A 9,099-nucleotide genomic window follows, 5' to 3' on the forward strand; every position below is an offset into this window, starting at 1 on the left:
CCAATGAATTTGTAAATTTATTGATTTATTTCGGGAGTATAGTGACTCAAAGGCTAGTGCATGACTAAAAGTCTCATCCTAGTGTGGATGATGACTCAAAATTGCTGTATTATGAAGGAGTCTCTACCTCCAGGAAACCATCTGTTGTCTATGTATGTTAGGTTTTTGGAGGAGGAGAAAGAGGATCCAACAGAAAGGTCCTGAACAAAATTTCCTTCAGGGGACAGGTGTATTGACACAGCAGTAAATAGTATGACAGGGGTCTGCAGTGAGAGGCATCAGTCCTGGAAGACAAAGTTCACTGTTTACTCTGAAAGGTTTCTGGGGGGCAATGGGGACACTGGACTGTGAGGAAACAGCTTGGTTAATAAGTGACTTATGATACATGACAGGGGTCACAGAGACTCAGGACAGGGGAGTGGGGCTAAGTTAATAGGTGACCGCAGTTAAGCATCCATGGACCCTGAGGTGGGGTGGGGTTGAGATCTGGCTCTTTGGGAGAGTAGTATGTGACCTGTCAGCTTTTATAGTAGCTATGAGGGGAAAGAGACTGCAGTGGGTGAGGCCAGATCTATAGGCTCTTAGCAGCAGATCCCGAAAGGTCTGAGTTCTAACAATATAAATTCTAGAAACCCCAAACTTGACCCCACCCAAGACTATATACAGTTAAAAGACAAGAGATGGGGCTGGAAAAATGGCTCAGAGGTTAAGAGCACCAGCTGTTTTTCCAGAGGTCCTGAGTTCAATTCCCAGCAACCACGTGTTGGCTTATAATCATCTATAATGAGATCTGATGCTCTCTTCTGGCCTGAAGGCACACATGTAGACAGAACAATGTATACTAAATAAATAAACCAAAAAAGAAAGAAAGAAAGAAAGACAAGAGACACTTGGCCATATCAGGTAAAGGTCTAATGAGCCTCTCCTTTGCCTGTCATCCTTGCCACAAACCTAGCTTTTGCTATATTGTTTGGCTAATTTTACTGTTACGACTGTGGGCCAGGGTCTTCTGTAAGTCCAGCTTGTGTGGTGGAATGCCTGTTGGAAAGAGCTCTCTACCACAGGTAAACCTCCCTCTGGTTTCTATCTGCATTTCAGTTCATCTGATGAATTTCTTTTTTTTTTTCCTTTCTCAGAAACCTCTCTGTGTTGATTGAGTCTTTTAAATAGTAACTCATCCTTCCTCTTGCCACACACTACCACTCCCCATCCCTCTGGAGGACCACTTGTCCCGCCACATTGGACTCAGCTGTCAGCTGCAGAAGCCCACGAACACTGGGCAAGTTACCTAAGCAGAACCCAGGCTGAAGCCAGCCGCATGACTCAGGGGGGAAGCAGCCTTTCTCCCTGAATCAGCCCCAGCCAGGCCACATCTGAAGCTTAACCCAGCCAAGAGTCCAACCGCTGCCCAGCTGCCTATGGACACACGGGCCCTGTGCTGTCTCAGCTGAGAGGACCCCGTCTGCTGATTCACTTGCACCTGGGCTTCCTGGCTGGTCATCTGGAAAGGTACAAGCTCGGGCCTTATTTATCCAAGGCAATCTTTTAGAAGTCACCCTACATTTCTTCCAAGTGTCTGGGCGCAGTGTGGAGTGCGGTTTATTTCAACCATGTTGTAGCAGCCTGTGTTGGAACTTGCTGAGGTCTGAAGCCTGTCGTCAACATACAACTGACATAAACTTTTACTGGTGGGGGAGACATCAGAGGGCTGTACAGACAAACAGCTGAAGTGGCAGGGTACCAAAGACTGCAGCTAAAGGTCACTCTCGGCCACCCTGGATGTGCTTCTCTGAGCCCTCACCCTCGTGTAACATGTGAAGGGTGGACAAGTGATCCAAGCATGTATTGAAACCAGACTTGGCCGAGGTGCCATAAACAAAATTTTGCCCACTGTGTTTGGCAGTTACAAAATATTTCGTAGGTGGTGGGGCCATGCATCTTCCTGACATACCATGAGGAAAGTTGGAAGAGTAGCTCTGTGTCACATGTGAGGAGCAGGAAGCACCAACGTGGTAAGGAAGAAGAAGAAGACAAGATCTGGATGTTGGCTCTGCCACATGCTGGGAAGATTATGACCTTTCTGTGGATTTGTGTGAGAATTGCAGCTAATAATTCCTTCCCTACAAAGTTTACCACTAGGATAAGATCTAACACATGAAGCACCTCCGACTCTATACACCGATCATTCTATTTTCTTTTTCTGTTTTTGTTTGTTTTTTGTTTTGTTGCTGTTTTGTTTTGTTTCCAGATAGGGTTTTTCTGTGTAGTCCTGGTTGTTCTGGAACGCACTTTGTAGACCAGGCTGGCCTGGAACTCAGAGATCCACCTGCCTCTGCCTCCAGAGTGCTAGGATTACAGGTGTGCACCACCATGCCCAGCTCACTCAACTTTCTTGAGTCAAAGACATTCAGAAGTATGTTCAGAGGCGCTCAGCTTGTAGAAGAAACCGGGGCCTGAATGAGGACCTAGGTTCAAGATACATTTATTGACCTTTGGAATTCGATCTTTTGACCATAAAAAGAATGACGTCTATGCCCCTTTCCCCACATTCATATTCCTATCTGACTGAGAACACCAGAAGAGATCTTTGGTTCTCTGTATCTTAGCTTCCAGTTTCCTTCTTTCTATTTATTTTTCTCTGTTTCAGATGATTTTAAACCCTCTTTCCCCAGAAATCTCCATTTGGATATATTTTCAAATTAAAATTTATAAAGCAGACTCAAACAGCACATTGAATAGGAATGATGCCTTATTACAGAAAATTGGTCAATTATACAGGAGAAAAGATGTGACAGGTATTAATACAACAGGAATTGCGTTTGATTGACAGGATTAGGTGTACCTTTATTCTGATTTTTTTTAAAAGTGTGTGTGTGTGTGTGTGTGTGTGTGTGTGTGTGTGTAAAAGCATGTCTGCATGTTCATGTGGAGACCAAATGTTTATGTCTGATGTCTTACTCTCTTGCTTTCCACAGAGACTCTTACTAAACGTTAGTACTCGCAGTTCTGTTTAGAACGACTGGCCAGCAAGTCCCAAGGATCTGCCTGTCTCTGTCATCCCTCCACCTCACCTCCTAGCATTAGCAGGCATGAGCTGTCATACCCAGAGTTTCACCTGGATGCTAAAATGGTCTAATTCAGGTCTCAGGCTTGCACAGCAAGCATTTTACCCACTGATCCATCCATCCCGCCCCACCTATTCTTCTGAAGTTTCCAACCTTAATATGTTCTCCAACAATTGTTTCCAACCATAACTATGCTTTTGCTTTAGGGAGGTAACTCCTCATTCTCTGCCTTGAGACTCTCTGTCAAACAAAGTCAGCTCTTTTGCCTTAAAAATATAAATTACCAGCTGCCGGATTCTTGATAGCTATATTCCTTGCAGGGTCTCCCTTCTTCCCTCATGAGACTGCCTGGATTTCATTTTCACTATTAATCCACAGGCTTTAAGAACTTAATGCTTTCTAAAGAGCTCTAGCTATGGTAACAGCTGTCAGCTTTTCCACCAAAGACGCTCAGACCATCGCGCTGTCACATTTAAATATAAGAAGCCCCCAGCATGGGAGAAGACATCCCTTCTGGTTATGGTCTTAGTATGCACCAGCTCTCTGTCACTAATATCCACTTAAAACATATACATCATAGACTGGCACATGACTTTAATCCAGCACCTGGGAGGCAGAGGCAGGCAGATCCCTGAGAGTTTGAGGCCAGCCTGGCCTACAGAGTGAGTTCCAGGACAGCCAGAGCTACATAGTTAAATCCATGCTTTGAAAAAAAAAAAACAAGAAAATGTATATTATCTACTTATATTACATATTTTATTGTGCATATATGATATATATGCATCATAGTAGTCTTCCCATCCCACACATTGAATGAACTAACATTTCAATCTCCCAATCACTTTGAGGAGATTGTGTGTTCCTTGCCGAGCACTTGAACGTGTTTATGAACTGTGAGTAAATCGTGCCTTGGCAAATTAGCAGATTGAAGCATTGAATTTCACAAGCGCAGACTTAGAAATGTAGCCACTATTAAGTTTTAGTAAATGTTTTAAAGTCTTTTGCCTTTTAAAGTTGGGGTAGGATTTCTCACAAAGGACATCTTTAAGCCAAACTTAATATTTATAACTCTGAGTGTTTCAGAAGTCAGACAGACAGACAGACAGCCAAGTGTGTGAAGAGACAGAGAGTTTCTCAGATCCTCTTACGGAGTCACGCTCATTCCCCCTTCGAAAGCGGTTGAAAGATGTTTCTCTCCAAGAATTTTCAAGATTGTCTATCTTCTGCAGGCAACTCTGTGCTCTGAAAGGAGTCAAGCCTAGGCCTAAAGTGGAACTGTCTGGCTAACCAGCGTGTGTCACTTTAGCTGTTCCCGAGGACCCCTTTACTGTAACACAACATAGAAAAAAGAACTAAGCAGCTGAGACACGGAGTCACAGAGGGGCCATGGGGAGTGGCAGATGCCCTCAGTGTCTGCAAGTCTCATGCAGTCAGCAATCGCCTTCTATGAGAGTTAGCACTGACTCATGGTTCTTGAGAAGCTCGTGCCGTGGAGAGCCAGTAGGTTGTCCAACCCCTCCTCTAAAGAGGTATCTGAAACCTTGCAGGGCAGTCCATCTGAGTCCCAGAATTAGTGGCAAATGGTGTAATAAGACAAAGTGACAGGGAGTCACCAGAGAGGTACCTTTTGAGAAAACACAGATCTGTCTGCTGACTAATTGTTCCTCCCTAAGCCTCAAATACCTATTTTTTTCCAGTGAAGTTAATCCTTAAAGTTAAAAGAAAAATGTTGATCCAAACAACCTTTTAAATGCCAGGCATAGAAACACAGTGAGACACAGCTTTCATTTGAAAGTCCAGCGTCCACTTCTCATTCAAAGGGCATCGTTACTCAACCGCCCATCAAGACCTGGGACAGCACAGAACAGGTCATCCTGGAAGATAGAAAAGGACAGTGCTGCATGACACAAAGATGTCAGGTTGAAAAAAAAAATGTCATCAGAGAGCAGGAGATGATGTCAGCGGAAGACAGGAAGACCCAGAAAATGTGGTGGCCAAATTGCAAAGTACAGTAGCAGAAGGAATACCAGCGGGGTCGCCAAAGAGAAGCCTCACTGCTCAGTTTAGCCTGCATCTCCAGGTAGCAGCTCCTAAGAGATTGCTATAGGAAGACAGAAGAGATGGGATATCAAAAGGCGTTCTACCCCTCACAGCAGTGCCCTCCAACCCTCCTGATGCTGCGACCCTTTTATAGAGCTTCTCCTGTGACCCCCGACCATAGCATCACTTTCCTTTCTACTTCCTAACTGTAATTTTGCTACTGTTGTGAGTTGTAACAAACATTTGTGCTTTTGAATGGTCTTAGGGTAACCCCTATGAAAGGCTCCCTCAACCCCCAAAGGGGTCGCGCCTCATAGGTTGAGAACCCTGCTTTACAGGAACTCGTTTGTCCCACTCTGGTCCTATGTTACCATTGTGGGGCAATGTTTCCATGTGACAGTTCCTGCAAACAGCCTTCCTTACCCTTCTTCCTGTGTTCTATGATGTCACCATTCACTGGGTCAGGAGGATCTTCTGTCTATTATCTTTACATTCTCTAACTATATTTCTTAAGATTTATGTCTTTTCATTTTATATGTATGAGTGTCTTCCTTGCTGTATGTCTGCTTACCTTGTACATCCAGTGCCGGTAAAGGCTGGAGGAAGAACTTGAATCCTCTAACCTCTGGACCTGAAGTTACAGATGGTTGTCAGCAACTATGTGGATGTCAGGAATTGAACCCCTGGTCCTCTAGAAAATTCACAAGGGCTCTTCACTGCTGAGCTACCTCTCCAGCCTCCCTTCAACTTCTTCTAAGTATTTAAACTCAATGATAAATTTTGCCAGAAAAATATCCCTGTATTGTTGCTGGCCTGCCTGCCAAGCCATGGGTCCAGGGGAACTTGGTTAAACTTTGCTTGGTCCAGATGTTTCAGAGGAAGTCGAGTATACCAGAGAGCCAACTGGTCCTTTCAGAGTCAGAGAAAGGTTTTGGTTGGTATAGAATCTTAATGATGTCATTTCACATGTAGTTACCATAGCCTGGTAAGATGGCTCAGTGGGCAAAGGTCCCTGAGTTCAACCCCCAAGTCCAGGTGGAAGGAGGAGAGAGCCAAATCCTACAAGCTTTCCCTGACCTACACATGTATGCCACGGTACAGGTGCATTTGTGTATAAGTAAATAAAATGGCATCTAAATTTTTAAAAAGTAGCCACTACAACAAACTTAGTGGAAAAAGCTGAGTGCCTTTGGAAGCTCTGTTTGTTCACACTTACGCAACCTTCTTCTTCTTCCTTCGGCTGCTAGGAAGAAGCTCTCATCCCTGAACCATACAAAGGATGCTGACAAAAAAAGAATCACTTTATGAACAGTTTCTTGCACCGGCATTTTGCTTCCGAGCCTCCAAAGTGACTCATCCAAGTAAGACTGGGTGCCACAGCCCTCGTCCGGGGAATGGCTGCTGAGTGAATGACTAATATTTCACACTGTAGAGAGAGCAGGAAGTTGGCTCTGCGTTTATTATTGGAACCAGACACTAAGGAGCTGTTTCTAAGAGCACTTGAAAATGCTTGAGCCCCGAGGAATGTGGCTTACCTACTTTGCTTCATTCTTGCTATTAAGGTCAAAGGTGACTTTGCCTCCGAGTGGGTTTTGGGTGGGGGTGACAAAAAAAATCAAGTGGTGAGAGAGATTTGAATGCTGACATTGCATGTCACAAATGTACTAGAAGAAAGAAAGAAGACCTCAAACTGATTCTGACTTACGTGTTGCTTTCATTGCCTGGTCAGGTGAGATTCAATTGGCAGTGTCTTCTACCTGGGAATTAGGGTTCCCTTCTAACCTAAGCCAACAGTGAAACTCCATTCTTAAATGATGATACTGATGGTGGTGGTGATGGTGATGGTGGTGGTGATGGTGATGGTGGTGATAATGGTGATGGTGGTGGTGATGGTGATGGTGGTGGTGATGGTGATGGTGGTGGTGATGGTGATGGTGGTGATAATGGTGATGGTGGTGGTAATGGTGATGGTGGTGGTGATGGTGGTGGTGATGGTGGTGGTGGTGGTGGTGGTGGTGGTGGTGATGGTGGTGGTGGTGATAATGGTGATGGTGGTGGTGGTGGTGGAGGTGACGGAGGTGATCGGTAACTTTGGATGCAGAGATAGCTCAGTCTATAAAGTGTTTGAGGACCTGAGTTTGATCTCCAGCAAACACATGTGAACATAAGATGAGAAGAGAAGGCCTGTGTCTGCAATCCCAGCAGTGGGGAGTAATCGACACAGTGAATCTCCCAGACTGGATGCCCAGACAGACTGGACTATTTGTCAAATCCCAGGTCCTGGTGAGAGACACTGTCTTTAAAAAGAAGGTGAATGGTTTCTGAGGAAGAACAGATGAGGCTGACTTCTGTCCTTTACACAGACAGACAGACAGACAGACAGACAGACAGGCAGGCACAAGCTAAAATGCAATTATTATATCCTTCATTGGTTTGGGTAGGAAAACTGTTCTTAGCCTATGGATTAATATTATTTGGAGACTGTGTCAGTCTTTTTGTCAAAGGACATTTCTTCTCTTTTTTCTACCTGATTAGTGTTTCCTCACACCACACTTAACAACACAGCAAGAACTCTGTCCGTAGCCCAGTACCATCAGCTAACCTGCCACCAGGCTAGCATCAAGTAGAAGGAAGCACTGTCACAGTGAACCTCGTTCCAAGATGTCCCTTAGATGAGCTTTTGAGCCTTCTCCCCACCCCCACCCCCGCAGAGAACCACAGGTGAAAATGGATCTTTCACGTCTTCTCTCTCTCCTCTCTTTGCAGATTCACCTGTTGCTGTAAAATTATAAAAAAAAAAAAATCTGTCTTTTACCCTGTCCTAGGTTTGGCACCGCAGTGTCCTAAGATATCTGGTAGACGTCTTCATCTCAGTCAGCAAAGCCTCTCACCCACTTTGCTCCACCCCATATCACACTGCCGATGGCTTCTCTCTGACCCTGGCAACAATCTCTCTACCCATCTAGTTCCCAAGGCAGGCTGCCACCATGTCAGACACACACATCTCAATTCTGTGGCAGCCCAGTGTCTCCAGCCACCACACACTCTCTTGAAATCAATTAAATCGCCACATGAAAGAACACACAACACAATAACCTCTGATCCAATGATAATATATAATTGCCCACCTAGACATACAAAGCCCTGTACACATCCATCCCTTTAGAACATTCATAACAACCTGTAAATGTGCAGAGGGGAGTCTTAACATCCATCTCCATGTTCTCTCCGCTGCTCCTCTCTCCTCCCTCTCTCCAGCCTCCTCTCTAAAACTTTTCTCCCGCCCATCCTTCCCTCTCGTCCAATGACAGGCCTCATTCCACCTGGTACCTGCCTTCACCTCATAATGACATCATCCTACAGTCACCGTACACAGTAAAACCGTGAAAACCACGTGGTCTTCAGGTCAGACCAGCAGACACTCGCAGGCCTTGTCAGATTGCTTTTTCCCATTAACAGTTTTACAAATAACAGCTGAAGGTTATGATTGCTCCATAGAGGTGAACTTAACGTTTATAAACGGTAAAACTCCCTGTCCTCACAAACAGAGACGTAGACTTTGATCTCTCAGTTTATAAGCCAGTACCATGGAGCAGCGACCCTTCCTGTCTCTGCACGTCAGTTCACACACAATTCACTGGGACAAAGGGTAAAGCTGGCCCTTTCCGCCTGTTTGGAATTTGGAATAAAAGCAGAACCAATTTATCAAAAAAAGTTGGCATTTTTAATTCCCTATTCTCACGCTCAAAGATGCTGAATTATTTAAGGTATCTTTCCACATCTCCCCACCAATAAAATATCAGTTCACCAAGATGTTGTCTAAATCAGCTCCTCGGTGTATTTCCCTTTCCTTCTTTCTCCTACCACGCATGACTCTTATTCTCCTCCATCATAAAAGGTACCTCAAACATCCTCCGAGTTGACTTTTCCCTCCTCCCTTCCCTTTGGAACTCCGGAAATGGGTAGACGCAATCTGACACATGGCTGTTCACCA

At 44.8% G+C, this 9,099-nt stretch overlaps 1 long non-coding RNA gene across 2 annotated transcripts in view; it reads right to left on the reverse strand.

The window, feature by feature from the left end:
* Positions 1-8,356, reverse strand: part of LOC148003783 (uncharacterized) — a 44,744-nt gene extending 36,388 nt beyond the window's left edge. The window contains exons 1-4 of one of the 2 annotated variants that reach the window (XR_015629170.1): positions 8,287-8,356; positions 5,677-5,736; positions 5,093-5,166; positions 2,696-4,939 (exon numbers count right to left, since the gene is read on the reverse strand). This is a non-coding gene — a long non-coding RNA (uncharacterized LOC148003783). Of the gene's footprint in view, positions 1-2,695; positions 4,940-5,092; positions 5,167-5,676; positions 5,737-8,286 lie in introns of those variants that run through there. The other variant, XR_015629169.1, reaches the window with a different exon arrangement.
* Between the last annotated feature and the right edge of the window lie 743 nt (positions 8,357-9,099).

The sequence above is a fragment of the Rattus norvegicus genome, chromosome 9 (genome assembly GCF_021556685.1).
Source record: "Rattus norvegicus strain SHRSP/BbbUtx chromosome 9, alternate assembly SHRSP_T2T, whole genome shotgun sequence".
Lineage (NCBI taxonomy): Eukaryota > Metazoa > Chordata > Mammalia > Rodentia > Muridae > Rattus > Rattus norvegicus.